The 21,587-nt window shown below is 47.4% G+C and overlaps 1 protein-coding gene across 2 annotated transcripts in view; it reads left to right on the top strand.

Annotated features, from left to right (window-relative positions):
- The window catches only part of UGGT2 (UDP-glucose glycoprotein glucosyltransferase 2), a 1,923,861-nt gene that overhangs the window by 358,409 nt on the left and 1,543,865 nt on the right, over nt 1-21,587 (top strand). The gene's annotated exons all lie outside the window — the stretch shown is intronic.

Here is a 21,587-nt window from a genome sequence, read left to right as displayed (position 1 = left end):
GATCCTCTCCGAACCCAGAACCAACCAACCAACCCAGAGATGGAGTAGCTCTGATCTTTCCGGAGCGGCTCCCTGCTTATGTCATTCCTATGCAGGCCTACTCCTCCTTTGAATGCCTGGTCTACAGGCTCTCGCTCTCCTGGCCTCTCTCTGACTGTGGCCGGCATCTACAGGCCACCTGGCCAGGTTGCCCTCTTCCTCTGAGTGGGCTGACCTTGCCTCTATCTCTCAACTGCACCTCCTCTGAGACCTCAGCATCCACCTGGGCACTTCTACAACCTCTGCAACACTCTTTCTTTCATTCTACCCTTTGGTCCGATACACTCTGCCGGAAACTCTGTCCCTCAGGCTAAGCAAACCCCAGCACTGTCACCTACCTTCTCTGTCATTCTGCCCATGAAGCTTGTGTCAGTGGATGCCTTTGCTGCTACTTTCTCTGCTCCTCCTACAGCTGACTCACACCCTGGCACAGCCCTCTCTAAACTACATCTTTCTATCTCCAATACTCTAGACATCCTTGCCCCTGTCATGAAAAGCCGTCCGAAGCCTACCTCCAAGTGCAACTCTTGGTATGACTCTGACCTTGCCGCCTGAAACACAGGTGCAGGGTGGCTGAGGGGAAGTGGGGGCTGCGGGTGTATCCTCTGACAAACTGGCCTGCCGCCTGCGCTAAAGGCAATACAGACTCTCTGCCCTGACTAAGAAGTGAGCCCACATCCAAGCCTGCGTCTCCGCTTCCTATAACACGGCCAAACTCTTTAAAATCTACAAGGAGCTGGCCAATCCTGCTGCAGTCTCCCCCTCTCCCGTTCCCTCTCAGGCCTTCTGTGCGGCTCTGGCTTCTCACTTCACCACTAAATCACAGGACATTCTGTCCTCTCTCTCCTCTTCCTTTCCCTCCCGGACGCTCCTCTGACTGCCGCTCCCTCTCCTCCTCCCTCTGTCCGACAACACCTGATGCTATTTCTAGACAAGTCCGATCTATGAAAGTGTTGTCCAAACAGATGCTCCCCTGCTCCCCCAGAACCATAAAGGACCACATTGACACCCTGGCCATTTTTATAAAATCACTATTTCACCACTGGATCTTCCCCTCTCTCCTCAAGCACTCCCTTGTGCACCCCCTCCTTAAAAAGCCCTCTGCCGAGCCTACCTTTCCGGCAAACTACCTCTCGATCTCCATCACTCCTTTCCTGGGCAAACTCATGGAAAAGCTGGCCATCTCCCAGCTTTTACTGTTCATGGAAACTGCTCTCGCTAATCTTGACTCCAGCCTTCCTTCTGTCCTCATCCCCCTTGATCTTTCCTCTGCTTTTGACACGGTCAATCATGCCATCTTCGTCAATCTACTGTGAGAACCTGGGCATCACGGGTCAGGCCCTGGAGTGGTTGACCTCCTTCCTACTGGACATATCCTCCCAGACCAACTTGGGTCCTTTCTCTCCACCACCTCTCTCCCAAATTGTGCTGTCCCCAGAGCTCTAACCTTGGTACTTCAATGTCTACATGGCCCGTTTGGCCCACCTAATCTCAACCTTCTCCTCTAACTTTCAGTGTTATGCGGATGACACTCAACTCTCATTCAAACTCCTCTCAGCCTCCTCTTCTCTCTTGCTCGTTCCTGACTGTCTATCTGCGATTCAGGCTTGGTGCACCTCCAACGATCTCTGCTTTAATGCCAGTAAGACCGAGATCCTTCTTATTGAGACTCCTGCTTCCGCTTTCCCTCTCTCACTCTGGACGCCCTCCTTGGACCTTTTTCCTTTGCCTTCCTTTGAGGCAAAACGTCTTGGTGTCATAGTCGACTCCACTCTCTCCTTCTCTCCTCACATTATGGACCTTGCCAAGAAGGCCTACTACCAGCTACACCTCTTCAGATGTATCCTTCCTTTTTTCACTTCCCCTCAGAGGCTCACTGTCTCTAGAGCCCTGGTTCTCTCTAGGCTGAACTACTGCAAAAGCCTCTTTCTCAACCTACCTTCCTCTACTCGCCGCCCTCTAATCCAGAACAGGACTGTGAGGCTTGTCCTTGTATCTCTCAAGCCCTGAAATCTCTCCACTAACTCCCAGTGGTTGCACGTATCAAGTTAAAGACCCTCTGCATCGTCCACAAGACTTTCTGGGGACAGGGCCCGCACTATATCCAACTTGCTCTTCCAAAATACCTTCCTTCTTGAACCCTCTGCTCAGCTCAAACCTCTGCTCACCTCAAAATCTCTCATGGTCAGGCGCTTCTACAGGCAGAGAGTGGAGGGTAGTTCTCTCTCTTCTGCAGGTCCTTCCTTCTGGAATGGCTCCCTGCCCCTCTCAAACCTGAGCTGGACCACCTGAAGCTCCGGAAGCAGCTCAAAACCTTCCGTTTCTCCTCTGCTTCCTCTCTCTCTCCCTCCCTTGCTGAACTACCTGTCTTGCTTGGCTACCCGCAGATTCTCACTGGGTACCAGGGTCTGCCAGGCATGTTGCTAGGTCTGGAAAAGATCCGGGACTAGGCTAATTCTGGGACTGTCAAGACTGGGGTATAGCTAGTCGTTTTGGTTGTAACCCCTGAGCTTTTATCTGGGGCTACAACCAAAAGACCCAGGGGCTATAGCCCCCTCAGCCCCCCCCCTAACAACGCCTCTGGGCTCCGCCATGATCAGTCTCCCCTGCACTGCCTCTGGGCCTACCGTGCACTTCGGGGCTGTTACTGAAACTCTACAGTTCCCTGCCTCCTTGCACTTACACAGAGCCGCGCTGCCCTGGCTGCACTTCCCCTTTCCCTGGCACTGCCCCTTTCTCCCCTCCCTTGCACTTTCACAATCTGAATGACCTAGTAAGATAGTCTGCCTTCCCTCCCTTGTCTTGTTGCACCTAGAAAACTTGTGTACAGATGTGTTATAAATTGCTTATCATATTCTGACAAGGGGACGGGGGATACCATGCCTGACCTAATGACATCCTCCCTCCACCCAGGTGATCCTCCCTTGCATTTCCACCCCCAGGGTCGGGATCCAAAAGCAATGGCCTTTACCAGACCACCTGAGAGGAAAACCCAAGGGGAGTAGATCCAACACCTTTGGGTTCCTCACACCTCCCGCAACCGAAAGGTTACTCCGTCGGGTGTGGCCATATTACAATGGGTTCCAAGGGACTGGATCAGTCTACCCTGCTGCTCTGAAGCCGACTGGAAACATATCTATGGACTTGTGCTGTCTTCCTCTTTGCTTCGCTGATAGTTTACCAGCCAGACTGCTAGTGCAGCTCTGTGTTAAGAATCTGAAATCCCCAAAGTGGTACCCTAGGGTAACCTGAGGGACTACATTGGACAGGCTGTCTGGCTAACCCCTGCAACCTCAATAGGGTGGCTTTGGAGAGGGCTCCAAGCCTGGAACGGCTCCCCAATACTATACTCTCCCTTTCAGTCACTGCTTCTCCAAAAGTCAACTCACTTTCTTTCCTCAGAAACCCTATTTTATTCTTATAATTTAGAATTTTCCTCTTGAAACAATGTTAGAGGGAGGCCTGGCTTGATGAGCGTCCCCCCCTCCCCATCCTGTTCCCCAAACAGCCTTGAAGAATGTGCCATCTCTTTAACTGTCCAACCCTTTACATATTTAAACATTAAACAAATTAATCTGGATCCCTCATTATTCTAACAAGGCACATGTATTTTTATTTTATTTATTCATATACAGGGAGGAACAGTACTCTTTTCATCACAAAAGAACATACAACAGATAAGAAATCAGATTTGATCGAAAGCAGTGAGCTTCTCACAATGGGGTGGGTTTGAGTGACATTCTGACCAGATTGTTGAGGGGAGTAAATGGAATAATCGCCAGGGCCAATACATGGATGGACCTACATGGATTAAGGACAACCAACATTAGAAATGTTAGGTGCAGGTAGGTGGTATGGCCAGCTGTGTTAGGGATGTGACCATGATGGATGAAGTGCGAGAGTGGAGGCAGAGAATGTGAGGGAAACAATGCAGGTTACAGGTGAGCAAAAAATGTTAGAAGTCAGATGAGAGGTAGGTTAAGAGGGTAATAGGAGCGCCTGCTACCTTTTTTAAAATAAGAGGGTAACTTGGAAATGAGGGATTGGCTTTTAATTTGGTTTTCAACAAATCCATGTGGACTGTTTCTTGGATTTATGGGGTGGGGGCGAATTCCATGCAAGTGTGGAGCAAGAAGAGAGCTGGCGGAAGTGAGGGGAAGCACAGGTAGGGCAAGGTGCCACAAGGGTAGTCGAGGAGGCAGAGTAGAGCTTACAAGAAGGCTTATAGAGTTGGATATAGGAGGATAAATATGGTGGTGCCTTACAGTGAATAGATTTGTGAACCAGGAGAAGAAATTTAAATCTGGCTCTATTTTGCATCGTCAGCCATCCAGCCTATTGACTACACGAGGAAGTAGGTGTAAAGTGATGGAGATCAAAGAGTCCTGGTAGCAAAATTAATCTTGTCGAGAGAACCGAAAGCATAGTTAGGAAGACAAAAGAGGATGTTGGCACACTAGTCCAGTTTAGAGAATACAAGAGTGGTGAGATGATGTTTGACAGTGTTGAAATGAAGGTGTTCCTGATCTCACTAATATTTAAGAGGTTGAGACAAGCCATTGTAAGAGGTTTCGGAGATGAAAGTAGAGAAGGTGTGAGAAGGGTCATAGATGACGCTGAGGTTTCTAGCTGAACAAGAGAAGGGGAGTGTGTCAGGTGGGAACTGGATGAGCAGAGGAGATGATGTGCTGATTTGTCAGGGAAAAAGAGCACCTCTGTTTTGGTAGAGTCCAACTTCAGAGTGTGCAAAGCCATCCAACATTGAATGGCGTAGATAGTGTTGGTAATTTTGTTAGAGAGATCAGGAACAGAGAAGAAGATTGGGTGTTGTCTGTGAAGAATTGGTACAAGAACCCAAAGGGGGGGATTAGTGCCCCTAGAGCAAAGGTGAAGAGTCTGAAGAAGAGAGGACACAAGACAGAGCCATGTAGAATGCCAATAGTTACAGGAGTGAGTTGAGAGATGTTGTTGCTCCGGGAGACAGAAAATTGGCGAGGTACCAGCGAGGATTCAATCCAGGCAAGGGCTTGATTGCGAATCCCAAGAAGAGTGTTAAGGTCATCAGAGTGCTCAACAGTGTCAAAGGCAGCGGACAGGTCAAGGAGAATTGGGATAGAGAATAGGATGGAGTGCTTAGTGGAGGCAGTATTAGTGCGACTATAGTGGGAGGTAGAGGATGATGGTAGAATAGGCAGAGTGTAGAATGTAGGGTGAGGCAGATCAGGAGAGACTCTCTAATTTTGGGCATTAGCTGTCAGAGTGGAGTTGATATTAATATGTTTCAGAGGAGTGAGTTTAGGGTGCCCTGTAGCCGGTGAGGATGGTTGGAGTGAGAGTCAGTGAGGTTGAGGTAGAATTTCCTTTTCGCTCTATCAAGAGAGTACTTGAGAGAGTTCTGGGCAGTGAGGTAGTGTTGCAGGTTCTCATGCGAGTGGGTACGCATCCATTTGCGCAGCAGCTGACGCATGTCTGTGTGGCGAGAGCGTACGAATGGTGTGACTCATGGTTGAGGATGCTGAGACTTAGGGACGGAAGTTAGCAGTGGGAAGTTAGAGGAGAATAAATCATATAGTAGGGATTGGAAGCTGGGGAAGGCAGTGTTAGTGGCATAGGCATCAGGTGTGAAGGAGGAGATTGAAAGCTTCTGCCATTCCTCTTTCCATTTCCTTTTAGTAATGGGTGAGCAAAGTTGTGAGGCGACGTCAGAGGGTGGAATGGATATGGTGGTGGAAACAATATATTGATCAGATAGAGGTGGTGTGACAATAGTTTTATTGGCTGAGAGAGAGGTGGAGATGAATAAGAGGTCGAAAGAGTAGATGTCTGACACCTGTACCTCTGCCATTCACTTGAGGAGAATGAGTGAAGGATAGTGTGGGGTCATGTAGGGCTGCCAGAGAGGTAGTGTCGATGGAGAAATCCAGGTTTTATTGATAGCAAGAAGATCTAGGGGTGGCGAGAACTGGCTGGAAAGTCAGTAATAAAGAAGGCTTTGTTGCATACAGACTGAGCATTCCAGAGCGCAATGTTCAGTTCATACAGTAAGGAAGAGTAGAGCAGTTGGGTCTCATGGTAAGCTTGTCGGCTTTGTTGTAAGTATGTGAAAGAGAGATGGAGTACTGGTTGTTTGGAGATGTACGTTTTATGATAGGGATAGGAAAGGAGGAAGTTGTAGTAGGATTGGAGAAATCTTAGGGAGAAGTGAGTAGGAGAAGGAGCAGGAGTGAATGCATTCTAGGCGAGAACTGTAGTGTGGAGAGACAGCACAGTAATTGGCATGTTAGGGCTATTCGCAAAGGCAGCAGGTAGGAAAGCAAAGGCTCGCAGACAAAGAGGCTAGTCAATCGATGGTCTTCATCCATCACTGTACCGCCCTTAACTGGGATGCCCTTAGGGAGTTAAGAAGTGATATCACACACTCCAGTTACCTGATCACCTAGTCCATCAGTGGTTGGTATCTCTGATTTTGTCCCTGTTCATTTATACATAATTCCAAGCATTTTACACAATGCACTTTACCAGTAGCTGTGACAGGTGTCTGACACATGGCTGGTACTGGTTACGGTTTTTCGTGATAACATCATGCAACCATCACATATGCTTTACCTTTATTCAAGTTATGAGTTTGAGTAGCAGATTAACGATACTCTGGCCTGAACAGAGGCTACCACCACTCTGCCTGAGCTGCACTCAGGCTCTCTGAGGCTTTGCTGTTTACATAGGGGTTAAACCTATACCATTCTGCAGGCCGCACCTTACCTTGGGTCTGCAGCATGCTGCTCTTCCACTGCCTCGCCCGGCCGCTGTCCTGGTTCCAGCCTCTTCCCACACATTACCATATCCACATTTGCTAGGAAATGGGAGGGGCTCTGAGCCTCACATTCTGTTTCTATGGTAGCACAGTTTGTTCACAGCTTCTTCCCAGGGTGCTAGTAGCAATAATGCAGCCCTTGGGACATTACTAGGTTGTAGCATCTGTTAGCCCTCTTTAAAGGCTCTTTCTTAGCCTGACCCTATTATATGGAGCTCCGGATTGCTACCGCCTGCAATGGGCCTTGAAATGCAGCATTGTTGCTCAGTCATAACTCTTAGATTGTACAAACGGCACTATTGATGTGTAGTCTGCAGGCTGCTTAAAAATTTGAATGTTGGCATTTCCATTCCAGACAATGTAGTAGCAGGATGCAATAATGGCTGCTACAAGTCATTGCTCCGAACATTGCAGTTTTTCATTCGTACTGCTTTTAAAAGGAACATTTTACCCTGATTGGATGGAATATTCTTATTGCATTCTCTCTTCCCATTTGGACTATAACCATGAGGGCCCCAGCATTTTCATTTTTGGCGAGGGGAATAACTGCCAGTATAGCCCTCGCCGACGGATGTAACGCTATAATAGCTACTCTCAATATGGGATTAGACGGACAACTAAAGCTTGCACTGATTTCTGAACCAGGAAATGGGTGGGGAGTTGAGCACATAGGCAAAGTGAAGACCCTGAAAACGCAAGGTCTCTCAGTCTGATGTTAATACAATTCCTCTGGGAATCGTACCATAATGTCACGATTGCAGCGACATTACTAAAACTGTGCCTGAGCGTATCACAAAAATCCTGACCCCCCCAGTACTGTGCCCAAGCAGAGCAGGGGTTGCGGGGGAAACGATAACAAAATCAAAACAAAAAAAGGACCATGCCGCGTCAGCACCGCCCCACATAAGTGGTAGGAGCTGACGCCGCAGAGGTACAAAGATGTCAGTGGCGCACACAGGAGTGCACTGCAGTAAAGGTAAGTGGGGGAGGGGTGGTTTTCGGGAATGCAGGCCGGAGCATGCTGTCCTAAGTGATCTATTTGAATACTGGGCTGCGTGGTAATTGCAGTCGACATTTTCGTTGGTGGAATTACGGGCAGCGCAGTGATCACATAGATTCTCCAGCATTGGATCTTTCATAGATTCAGATGCTTGAATATTCCCTGTCGTCAAACTGGGAATCCTCAGTGATATTAATTATTAAAACAAGTTTTTTTAAATATACATACACTGCCAACTAGCAGTGCATGTACATAGCCCATTGTAGTCTATGAGCCATTCTATTGTGTAGTCCCTCCACCTCACTTTGGTCCTTTATGGCCCCAACCAATGAGGCCGCAGGGCTTAAGCTCCGCCCCCGGCAGCCATCTTCAGACACAGGGACACAGGGTATCTTCAAGATCTCTGAGCTTTTCAAATCTTTTCTACTTTTCTACTTTTCTACTTTTGTGTGGAATATATTTCTTTCAAATATATTCTGCTTTGTTCCCTACTTAGGGACTTTAGTCTCAGTGAAACCTTGAGACAGAAAACTGTTTTCACTACAAAATCGTCATGTGAAATTTCTCTTCAGAAATGGCTGCACCTCAGGCTGTCAAGAAGCCTTCCCTGTTCAGGGACTGCACGAGGTGCAAGAAGAAACTGGTTTACATGAAAGACCCACACGAACATTGCATTTATTGTCTGTACCCACATGACATGCAGAAATGCGATATTTGTAAAACATTTTCCACCAAGACCCTTCAGGACAGGCATAGAAAACTCCTTTTACACCTGGAAGCCAGGGATCAATCTTTCGGTGAAGAGTCTGTCAGGACAGCTACTGTCCAATCCAGCATTCCATCTGAGAAGCAAACTTCAAAGAGAAGGTCCTCTTCAGTGGAAAGGAGTTCCTCTCCCATAGCTAAAAGCAAGAGGAAGCTGGAGTTCATACCCTTTCTGCCTCCTCTGGACTCCCAGAAGAAGTCTCACTCATCAGCAAATTCTACCTCCAGAGGTAAGGAGGAGTTTTCAAAAAACTGGGGGCGGGGGGGAAATTGTCGACAGGGAAGCTGTCCACGAGCGAAGGGAAAGGTAAAGGCCCGTCATCGGCCATACCATTGACGAAGCCATCATCGACGACGATCACGCATAAAACATAGTCGACGGCAAGATCGTCATCAGATTTATCATCCACGAAGCACTCGTCGACGAAGAAAATACACCATTCGTCCACGGAGCACCAGTCAACGGCCAAACCACATTCGTCGACGGCATTCTGACACAGTCATCGGCGAAGCCCTCGTTGACGGGCAAACCACATTCGTCAACGGGATCCAAAGCACATCTGTCGACGGAAGCACCGTCCATGGGACGCTCGTCAGCGAAGATAGCATCACCCACAACGCTGTCGGCTACGCCGCAAGTTCCTGCTGCTACGGAGGAATTGGAGTCCGAGGCGCCTTCTGCGCACGATACACCTGTCATTGAAGACAGTCTCCTTGAGGGTACTGAAGCTGAACCACTGGTACAGCAAGTTTCACCTCTAGGGGACATGGCAGAACTCCCTGATGTAATTCTCCAGGAAGAATTTTCAGATGCAGAAGTGGTGGAAGAGAGACCTGGCCCCTTCCCGAAACAACACAGTCCTCCTTGGCTGCCGTCCACAGAAGAGGCGGAATATCCTCATGACCCGATACTTACGTTATCTGTACAGAGGATTGTAGAGGAATTCTACAGAGGTGAAAGGGAGAAGGATATCCCGACTGATCCCATAGAATCGGAAAAGCTTCGGAGAGACTCATCTCTAATTCCAGACACTTCAGGAAGTTCACCTCATAGGGGTAGACCTCAAAAGCGGACGAGATCACCGGAACCTGCTCGAATACCTAGGAGCAACACTCGCAGTGCTTCACCGACAAGAGTCCCATCACCACAGTCATCACATAGACCTCGATCTCCTGATGGAGATCAAACAATGGTGTCGTCCACCATTTCGGTTTCAGACTGGCAGGAGGATCCTTTTAGAGAATTCTCTGACCCAGAAGAAGGAGAAATCACACAGGAGCCTGACGCCAGTGAGTGGGATGACTACGTAGTCGAGAAGCCCAGGAGGAGAGATTCACCAGGTGAGGCCTCATCGCTGGATGATCTGGTTTCCTTCCACACCATAATAGGCAAAACTGCAGAATTGTTTAAAATTCACATTGCATCGGAGGAAAGGAAATCTGTGCTTTACGAGCACAGGGACAAACGCAGGAGAACGGTGACCACCATCCCTCTCCTCGAAACCATCTGGGAGTCCGGATCCAAGATCCTATCTACGCCATTATCTACTCCGGCTGGTGTCCAGACCAGAGAAGAAATATAAAGCTCCAGAGTCTGCACCGCTTTGTTTGAGAGGTCACACAAAACCGGACTCGGTTATCATAGTGGCAGCGAGAAAGAAACTCGGCAATCCCGCCTCACCCTTGTCGGCACCACTGGACAAAGACGGGCATAGGCTGGAAGCCATGGGCAGGAAGGTATCTTCTGCATCGCTCACCATCCGAGCAGGTAATGCGCTGGCCATGACCGCAAGGTTCGATTGCGAGCTTTGGCTCTGCATGTCCAAATTGGCGAAGCAGCTACCACCAGAGCTTCAGGAAGAGGCTAGGTCAATAATCGCTGACGGTGAAGCAACATCAGATCATATGATTGATGCAGTGGTTGATGTGGCAGAATCGGGCTTCAGACAGATGGCGCACGGCACAGTGCTCAGAAGGCAGGCCTGGATGATGGCTACTAATTTTAGGTCTGAAGTCCAAGCGCAGATATTAGACATGCCCTTTGATGGATAAGATCTATTTGGAAAGAAGATAGACGACCATCTGAAGGGATCAAAGCAGACACAGCCCGAGCCATCAGTTCTTTGAAGGACAAAAATAAGGACCATCGATCTTTTCATCCCTTCAGAGGCTCATCTTCCAAATTCAGAGGATACGGTCGCTCCTCGTATGGGCAGAAAGCACAAGGCAGCATGTATCAAGACAATAAATATCAGTCATCCAACAGATACGCCCATAGAGGCAGGCGTGGCTCCACCCAAGGGAAGTCACAAGGCAAGCAAAACTGACTAACAAACACTCTCCCCTCAACGCCACACCCCGGTGGGGAGGGGGGGGAGGGGGAGGGTAAGCCAGTTCTTCCAGCACTGGCAGTCAATTACATCAGACAAATGGGTGTTGCAGGTGATCCGAAAGGGTCACACCTTAGAATTTCTAGACCAACCTCCTTCCCTGCCTCCAACTTCGCGCAGGGTGCATATGTTAAGGCAAGTCATGTTTGAGGTGCAAAAACTACTCCAGAAGGCAGCGGTAGAACCAGTGCTGTACACTCAGAGTGGAAAGGGTTTCTACTCCCTCTTTTTCCTCATCAGAAAGAAAAACAGTCAATGGAGTCCCATCTTAGACCTGAGGGCACTCAACAAATTTATCAAACACATAACATTCAAGATGGTGGCTTTACAAGGGGTGCTACCTTCGTTAAACAAGCACGACTTCTTGGCCACTTTAGACTTGGAGGACGCATACTTCCATGTGCCGATCCATCCAGCACACAGACAGTTCCTCAGGTTCATGGTGGGAGAGCTTCATTTTCCATTTGAGTGCTCCCGTTCGGGCTAAAATCGGCACCGAGAGTTTTCACAAAATGCTTGACGCCTGCAGCTGCAAATCTCAGGAAGGCAGGAACGGAAGTCTATCCTTACCTGGACGATTGGCTGATAAAAGCAAGTTCCGCCGCAAGGGCTCGCTCAGCAGTGTCGAGGACTATAAGCCTCCTAAAAGAATTAGGTTTTTCCATAAACAACACAAAGTCCTGCTCCGTTCCCAGCAAAATGGCTATCTTCCTGGGAGCCAAGCTCAAAACCAGCATTCCCAGGGTGAGGCCATCGACAAAGGATAGCAGCGATTCTACGCTCAACATCGAGCTTCCTGGAGAAAGAGACATCTGTACGCTCTTACAAATCCCTTCTGGGCTTGATGTCATCATGCATATTCCTCATGCCAAACTGCAGGCTACGCATGGGACCGGTTCAGGAGGCCCTGGACCACCAATGGAAACTAGCTCTCGGATGCTGGGAGGACATCGTCCAGATTCCATCGACGTTGCTCAAAGCTCTTCGATGGTGGAATGTTCCGAGAAATCTTCTGCAGGGGATGCCATTCCAAGCACCGACATCGACCCTTCTGCTGAGGACGGACACCTCCTTATCAGGTTGGGGCGCTCATCTTGCTAACCTCCAAACCAAGGGCACTTGGTTGACGCAAGAGTCCCAACTTCACATCAACGTGCTAGAGCCATAAGGTTGGCCTTGAAAGCCTTCCTACCAGTGATAGCTGGCCAAGTGCTTACAGTCCAGACAGATAACACGACCTCCGTGGACTACACAAACAAGCAGGGAGGCACGAGTTCAGAAGTTCTATCACAGGAAGCCCAACAGCTATGGGCATGGGCCTTACACCACGGAGTGCAAATCAAGGCAGAGCATCTTCCGGGAGTGGACAATGTCCTAGCGGACAGACTAAGCAGGGAATACACGTCTTCCCACAAGTGGGAACTGGACGAAAAGGAAACCCAACTGATTTTTGCCGTATGGGGCCACCCTCATATCGACCTTTTTGCCACCAGAAACAACAAAGTGCAAGAGGTTTGCCTTGAGATACCCGGAGTACCAATCACTGGGAGATGTGTTCTCAGCGAATTAGACGGGGAAGTTTCTCTATACCTTTCCTCCCATTCCCCTCATAGTGAGGGTACTTCGCAGGGTGAAAGAACAGGATTTTTCTATGATCAGTAACGCACCGGATTGCGTGCGGCAAGTCTGATACTCAACGCTGAAGCACTTATCCCGTCGGCTACCGATTCGCCTCAAGATGCATCAATAACTGTTGACACAACAGAACCACAAGGTCCTCCACCACGACCCGAGCAGCCTCTCTCTCAAGGCATGGTTCCTGAGCTGCACAAACTGATGACCCTGAAGCTACCATCAGAATGCTGGGGTATCATCAGGGCCGCGAGAGCCCCTTCGACGCAAGTTACCTACACCAGGAAATTGACATGTTTCTCCAAATGGTGCGAGAACTCTGCAATCGATCCTCTCATGGTCTTGGTTGATCAGGTTCTGCCCTACTTGTTGTACCTAGCTAAGTCAGGGCTATCATTGCCCTCCAACAAGGTCCATCCGTCAGCCATAGCGGCGTACACGACAACCCCGGAGATGCAATCCTTGCTTTCTTTACCGGCGGTTAAAGTCTTCCTGAAAAGGCTTATGCGTACGTATACTCCTACGCCTTCACTATTTCCGAACTGGAGCCTCAACACCGTCTTGACAGCCCTCATGCAAACTCCCTTCGAACCCATACACAGATGCAAAGTGAAATTCTTGTCCTGGAAAACAGCCTTTCTGATAGCCATCACATCAGCCAGAAGGATCAGTGAGTTACAAGCTTTGTCTTCTGAGCCTCCGTTTACTTTGTTCCAGAAGGACTGCGTCATCTTAAGGCCACATCCTAAGTTCCTTCCCAAGGTGCTTTCGGAGCTGACACTCACTGAGCGCATTGTTTTACCAACCTTTTTCCAGAATCGCGCTTCTGAAGCGGAAAGAACATCACATTCTCTAGACGTTTCTAGAGTATTGAAGTTTTATTTACAGAGAACCAAGGAGTTCCACTCCTCAAACAGTCTGTTTAGAGATATGTTGACCTTTGGTACAGCCAGAGAAGGCAATGAACAAAGTCTGGCACGCTGGGTATCTTCTTGCATCACCCACTGCCATCAGATGAAAGGCGACCCTCTATTTAGACTGCCATCTCCACACGCCACCAGAGGAAGGGCGGCATCAACAGCATTCCATGCAGGGGTAGCCTTGAAGGACATATGCAGAGCTGCCACGTGGAACACTCTGCACACCTTTGCGAAACACTACTGCCTGGCTGAAGACACCAACAAAGAAACTGCAGTTGGACAGGCAGTGCTCCGCCATCTCTTTGCATAAGGTAGGACCAGCCTCCTTTCCCAAGGTATGTAACCGTTGTGTTGCTGCATGGTAAAGGTTTGATCAGAATTTTTTTTTCTGTATTCATGCATATATGTAATGATGATGGCATGTTCTATTCAAGCATCTGAATCTATGAAACATCCAATGCTGGAGAAGTCTTAGTTACTTACCTGTAACTGTATTTCTCCAGCATTGGTATCTTTCATATATTCACATGCGCCCGCCCGCCTCCCCTGAGAGGCTGCTCCTATGCTTGGCATCCATCATAATGTAACATCTATTGAAAGGGGCCCCTACGGGTCCCTCGTGCTATGGAAAAAAGGCAATAACCATACACGAAAAGATGCGCCAGACACGAGGTTCAAATTCCCAATGCTAGGGTTTATTGCAAGCAAAAATAGTATCAATTGGCCAATTCTGATCCACGCCCGCGACGCGAGTTTCCTAGACCTCGAGGGACGCAAGAGAGCGAATTACGTACATCAGTTACATATATACAAAATGCATATGATACAATCAGCAATGTCATGTTTAACACCCCTTTTTATTAAGTTCCTTTGAACTCGGGATGACGATGGACATATCCGACGAGTATGACGATTATGACACTTTCGATGTCTATTCTAGTAACAATGTGCAATTAGAAAGTGCGGAGGCATCTTTTAGTTGTTCAACAGAACACGATGGTTCTGTTCTTGGAAGCAAGCTGCACACCGGGGAAGAGCCACATTCCAAGCTTTGCTATCTATTAGGTACTATTCGTGTCCTGGGAGCCGACACGTTCTAAAGGGTTTTGCGAAGGGGGCCCTAGGAAGAGCATAATTCAAGCCTTTAGCTGTTTTATTCTAACATATTCTACCATCGTACGAGACTGCCTGGCAGCTGTGAAGTGATTAAATGCCCTGCAGCTCTCTCCCAAGGCTGCAGAGAGGGAGCGCGGGCATTCCTCTCTGGGCTACTCATGAGGAGTTTCAACAAACTCTTCAGTCCCACGTCCTTGTCCTTTCATATTCAGACAACAATGTTAACAGTTGAGCAGAGTAAGCAGAATCCGCAAGAATTGCAAGCTGCAAAGCAGTTTTAGACAGAAAGCAATGAGCAGTGGTTAACAAGCAAAATGGCGATTCTTGCTACATTTAAAATGGCCACTTGTTGGTCAAGCATAGCAGTTTATATTTCTATAATTCGGTGCATAAGACGGTTGGCCTACGGCCATCAAGTTACGTCTGTCACTCAAATGAAGGGTATTCATTTTTCCAGATTGACAAACCCTCCTTTTGGCCGTAGGCCAAACGTCTTATTCATTCATTGTATCCTCCTCCAATGAGGTAAGTCTGGGGTATCTGTCTGAACCATCTTCATCATTAATGTCTATAGCCATGAATTGTTTTACTGTTTTTGTTTCCTCAGTGACTCTGTTATTTCGGCCATGCGTTTGTTTTCCTCTCGACACCATGTGCATACATCCCTTAGTACATCATCAGTTATTTCAGTGCAAACTATTGGTAAGCATTGTATGCAACAGCAGCATGTTATGAATATCCCAAGTACCATCATTAGTATCGAAATTAACTTCCATCCCCAAGACCGCAATAATCCCCAAAACCAGGATCCTATCCCCCAACCCCCTTCTTCAGTAGAGAGTGTGGAATTTATGACATGTAATTTCCGGATCGCTTTAAATATCGTAGGGGAGTAGTCATCTATATACACACAGCATGCAGTTTTTGCGAGTTTGCAAACTCCCGCACGATCAACTCATATTATATCGCGAGCCATCCTGTTTTGCAGTGCCATTAGTCTTATTCCTTTTTCTTCTAACGTCATATTCAATAAAATATCCGTTGTGGAATCTATTGTTTTATGTAATATTCCAGACAGTTTTCTTATATTGTAAGAATTTTCTATTTGGGACAAGAATGGTATAAATGATTTGGCTATATCCATTTCTATCATTCCATCCTCGCTACTCCTTTGAGTTCTACCTTTTGTTCGTCTTACTACTTCTGCTGTCTCCAAGAGGAGCACTCCTGGAAACAGTAGACCTAGGTAGCATGTACCTCCCCAGTTCCAAGGTAGCCATGGATATGCTTTTTCTCCACATATAAAGTAAACCGGGTCTCCTACGTACACAGGTTCTATTTCGTGTTTTAAAACCACTGTGTTCAGGCAGTTGCTAAACGTTCCTACTTTATAGGAACCCTTTTCCTGTAGACATAGGGGAGCAGTTTTGGGGCTGTGATCCACTGTATAGGCAGGGGGCACAGCATCTTTATTCCATTCATCCCTCATTCGAAATGTCATTACTGATGTTTTTTCTGCTGGCGGGGTTGGTCTATTTTGCCTATGTAATCTATCTAGTCTTGTTATCTTTCGTGTGTTCTTTCTCATGGGTTCTAGTGCAAACATGCAAGCTTTTTGGAATATGGAACAACCCATAGGTCTCATGATCACTTCCTCAAATTCATTTATATTGGTTTCATCTAGCTGACCCGTATTACTCTTGTTCCATTTCCCAAAGAACATTGCACTTAATGTTACCTCACATGAATAAATCAATGGCAACGGTTGTACATACCAGCCTATCCCTTTCCCACCGTGCTGTAGTAAATGGGCACAAACCCAGCAATCTTTTTTCTTTAAAACCACATGGGTCATGTTCATGATGAGCAACAATGTATTGTTGCCGTATCCTTCTCTATGTCTCTCTTCCATTGGGGACAAAGTACCAGTGATTACATGAACCGGGCTTTCAGTAGCTGCTTTTGGCAAAAGGGTTTCTAATGGGTGCACGTACTCCAGGAACCATAGTGTAATAGCTGTTATTGTTGGTACTACCATACTTAAGAAACACAGGACCATTGTCCAAATCAGTACCTTATTCCTTTTACCATGCTTTTTCCTTAAATTTACAGTCTCTAAATCTATTATCTTTTCAGCAGGGGTGCAGGAGGAGGCTGAAACCGGTCTTGACTTGTTCTTCATCGTCATTCTTCTTGCTGGCAAAGTTCGTCGCAAATGTCTCTCGTTATTGATGCCAGAAAAGTTCAATGAAAATGTCACAGTTCAATTCTGCCAGCCTTTTCACAGCCTGGATCACTTATCCACTCCGAGCAAGATTAGTTCTTTCTCCCACTGCTCAGACGATTTCTGAACAGTTCTTTATTGATAGAGTACTATGTGCATCCAGCTTGTCCCGCTCTGGCTTAGGACACATGTACTTTTAGAAGCGCACCGAGGAGCCGTGAGTCTTGAATTGTCCGACTTGCACAATTCTCTCAGTTCTCTCCTCTACGCCCCTGGCTCCTACTCCGTCCGTGAGTGGAACCAAAGGCAAAAGAAAAGCACCAAAGATCTGTGGATCACTTTGCCTGTCGAGGCCGCAAATTATACCGATTCACTCCTGGTATTGTATGATCCGTGAATAGTGCCGTTGCATTTTCAGTATCAGGCTCAGTGTCATCCTGTGGCACAATGATGGATAGCGATGAGCGCTGTGGCAATGATGTAGTTTCTTTCTTTGGTTTTGGTGCATTTGCAGAATCTGGTGGGTGCCAAAGGGGTACACGCGTTGTTTCTGCTCGTGTTTGCAATGCAGGGTTTGTGTCGCTCGGCAGTGATGTTGTTTCTGTTGAGCAACGTTGGGGCCCTTTTTGCCCTCTCCCCTTACTGGCAGCCTCCTCAGGCTCTGTTTCGAGTTTCACTTCTCGCTTGCGCTTTGTTTCAACTTTCACTTCTCGCTCAGGCTGATGCTGTGCCAATGGACTGGCAACAGTTTCTTTCGTTTCCGAGGCCGTTTCCTTTCTCTGGTCGTCGGAAGTTGTCAACAGTCCTGGGAATCTTTTTGCTTGTGTTGCATGGATCCATGCCTTCCGTCCGTCTACTCGGAGGGCCGTTTGCGTCGCCAAAAGTACTTGGTAGGGGCAGCGCCACCTGGGTGCTAATGCTGTCTTCCGTTCAAAGTTTTTTATTAAGACCCAGCTTCCAGGCTCCACCGAGTGCCCCAGTCCGTTATATCGCACTAGTAAAGCCTCCTGCACCTGCTGATGAATCAAACGCAACTTCTGTATTAAAAGTCCACAGTACGTGCTTAACATAGGATGCTCGACCTCACATAATCTTCTGGGCTGCGGTGCGCACCATACATTTGCTGGTCTCCCCATTATAATCTCATAGGGGGAGAGCCCAGTCTTAGCCAGCACAGACATGCGCATACACAACAGCGCTAGGGGTAATGCATCCACCCAACTCAACTTGCTCCCAGCGCAGATTTTTGCTATCTTTGACTTCAAGATTCCGTTATGTCTCTCCACAAGCCCGGCAGAACTGGGATGCCTGGAACTGTGGAATCTCTTCTCTATCTGCAGACCTGCACAGATCTGTAGCACTACTGCGCCTACAAAGTGGGGGCCGTTGTCTGACCACAGGACACGGGGCAACCCAAACCGGGAGAAATACTCCTTTAACATTACTTTTGCTGTTGACATGGCAGTACAGTCTTTTAAAGGATATGCCTCCACCCACTTGCTGAATGCACAAATCACCACTAACACATATTTGTAGTTCTGGCATCCTTACATTTCTATGAAATCAAAATGGACCACCTCAAATGGCATAGAGGGTGGGCCGAAACTACCTGCTGGAGTCACGGTTCCCTTCCCTACATTGTGTTGCAGGCACGTAATACAATTCTGCACTAGTCTTTCTGCATTGTTTTTTATGTGCTCGTTTTTCCATACTGTGGATAAATGCTGTACCATCTTCTTCGCGCAAATGTGGGTAGGGCTATGCGCCATTGTAACCATTGCAGTCACGTAACAATTTGGCAACATCCAGTTCTTTGTTTCCTTGTCCACCCAACATCCTTCCAAATTTAACTCAGCAGAGCCCTCAGCCCACCCCTGAATCTCTTTGGTCGTGGCCTCAGCCTGCATTTCTTTGACTGTGGCAACTCCATTCTCTATCATACAAGATACTTCCTCATCATTTTATTTCCCAAATCTGTGGCTGTTTGCTTCGCAATCCTGTCTGCAAATGCGTTTCGCTCTTCCACTCTACATGTTACTTTCTTATGCGCCTCGCACTTCACTATAGTTAGGCGCTTTGGAAACGTGAGTGCAGACAACAATCGCACAATCAAAGGGCCATGCTGAATCCTGGCCCCATGTGATGTCAAGAAACCCCTCACAGCCCAAAGTCGGCCAAAGTTATGAACCACGCCAAAGGCGTACTGGCTGTCAGTATAAATATTCACGTTCAAATTCTCAGAGTTCACAGGCTCAGGTCAGTGCTATTATTTCTGCGGCTTGCGCCGAATTGTAGGGGATTCTTCTGCTTTCTACAACACTCTAGGGTAGTAATTGCATATGCGGCTGTTGATGTGCCATCAGGTCATTTAAAACAAGAGCCATTACAAAATAACTCCCCATCTGGCTCTTTCTGTGGGATATCGCTCAAGTCAATTCTTCCCTTTGTTTCTTCTTCAGTGACCATTAAACAATCATGGGGTGGTGATTCGTTGTCACCAATTTCTGCTATGGGCAGTGGCATTAATTCTGCAGGATTCAATGTGCTACACCTCATAATTTGGATGTGGGGTGCAAACAAGATGAGCTCATATCTTGTCAGTCTAGCTGAGGTGAGTTGTTGCGTCTGTGTCCTATTTAATAGAACGTCTATAGCATGTGGCACCATCAGAATTAAAGTGTGCCCCAATACCATTCCTTCCGTTTGTTTCACTGACGCAGCAGCCGCTGCGACAGATCGCAAACATTCTGGTAGTGCGCACGCTACAGGGTCCAACGTGCAAGAAAAATAGCCGCACGGCCTATTTCTTCCACCTTGTTCCTGTGTCAAAACCACCAATGCACAGCCTTCACTCTGACTCACAAATAGTCTAAAGATCTTTTTATAGTTAGGAGTGCCTAAAACTGGCGCAGCAAACAGTGCAGCTTTCAATTGCTCAAACGCTTTCTGACATTCCTCGTCCCACTGTAAAGGCATCTCTGCATCCTTTTTAGTCAACTTTATCATCGGCTTCACAATCAACGCAAAATTACTGATCCACTGCCGACAATATGAGGCCATGCCTATTACAGCTCTCACTCCTTTTTGGGTTTTTGGAATAGACATACTAGAAATACTTTCTATGCGTTCTGGTGTTAATCTTCTCCCTTCTTTCGAAAGTAGGTAACCCAAATAAGACACTTCCTTCTGATTATACTGGAATTTCTTCAAACTTGCCTTATGACCATGGGTCGCTAAGTGTGTCAATAGTAATATAGTACTTTCTTTACAGATCTCTTTTGTGTCAACAGCTAATAACAAGTCATCTATGTACTGCAAGAGTACGCAACCTTCGGGTAATTCTAGCATGTCTAGCTGCTCTTTTAGTGCTCTGCTGTAAATGCTCGGGCTTTCTGTGTATCCTTGTGGAATGCAGGTGAATGTGAATGATCGACCTCCTAGAGTGAACGCGAACAGCTATCTACTGCTTTTATCCACTGGGATGCTAAAGAACGCGTTCTTCAACTACACTAAAGTATTCTGCAGTAGCCGGTATCATTGTCAGTATTGTTGTGACATCTGGGACCAAAGGGAATTGCGGGTCTACCACTTTGTTTAATGCGCGCAGATCAATTATGAAACGATAGGGTACCTCATTGCCTCCTTTCTTGTAAACTGGAAGAATCGGGCTGTTGCACGTGCTACCTGCAATTTCCTCAACCACCCCCAATCTCACCAGGTCAGTAACAATGCTTTTCAATCCCTTCTCACCTTCAACAGAAATTTTATACTGGGGAATTCATGGTAGTGTGACACCTTCTTTCAAAGTTATTTTTGCTGGCTCTATTTTCAAGCATCCTACATCGTTATCATGCATTGCCCACAGACAGGTTGGTACTCTACTTAGCTCTTCTGGCAACTCTTCTGACATAAATTCCGTCACCGGTGCATCGTGAGGCCACATTGTGAGGAACACCCCGTCTGCCGTACAATGTATGACTGCCCCCAATTTTCTCAACAAATTTAATCCTAGCAAGTTCTCTCCACAATTTTCTGTCAAAAGAAATGGACACTGTTCCGTAAATGGTCCTATTGTAATTGGGACAGCTTCGGACATGGGGTTAATTACTGGTGTACCTGCGAACCCTACAGAAACATTCTTCTGCCCCGACAGTGGTATCTCCGGAACCAAGTGGTGGTCTATCGAGCACTTCTGTGCCCCTGTATCTACAAGGAAACGGTGCTCCTTATTCCCGACTCTCATTTCTACATAGGGTCCTCTCTGATTCACGGGAATAGACACTGGTTCCGACCCCTGCCGTGGGTTGTCCTATCGTGAAAATAACACATTGTCCCATGTGTAGTCACCGCTACTGCTATAATACGTGTTTGGTTGTGTATCAAAAATATTCCCATTCCCCCTCGATGTCCTCCACTCTGATCATTTCTCTGTTGGCCCTGCCCGCCCTGATTTTGGTTCGAAACACTTTGGTTCAATGCCTGGTTCTGTTGCGCTTGGTTTTGACCATAGGATTGGGTTTGAGTACCTCCATTGGTATATCCCTGCTGCTGCTGCATGCTATTTCTGCTTGGGCTGTTTGACCCCTGATGTCCTCTATGAGGCCTTCTCTGACCAAACCCACCTCTATTCTGTAGGTGCGGGCATTGCGCTCACCAGTGTCCTTCCTCCTTACAATACGCACATTGATTT

This window comes from Ambystoma mexicanum, chromosome 7q (assembly GCF_040938575.1).
Source record: "Ambystoma mexicanum isolate Mex_15411 chromosome 7q, UKY_AmexF1_1, whole genome shotgun sequence".
In the NCBI taxonomy this organism is placed as follows: domain Eukaryota; kingdom Metazoa; phylum Chordata; class Amphibia; order Caudata; family Ambystomatidae; genus Ambystoma; species Ambystoma mexicanum.
The sequence above is the reverse complement of the archived record's forward strand: the minus strand, read 5'-3'. Positions and strand labels throughout refer to the sequence as shown.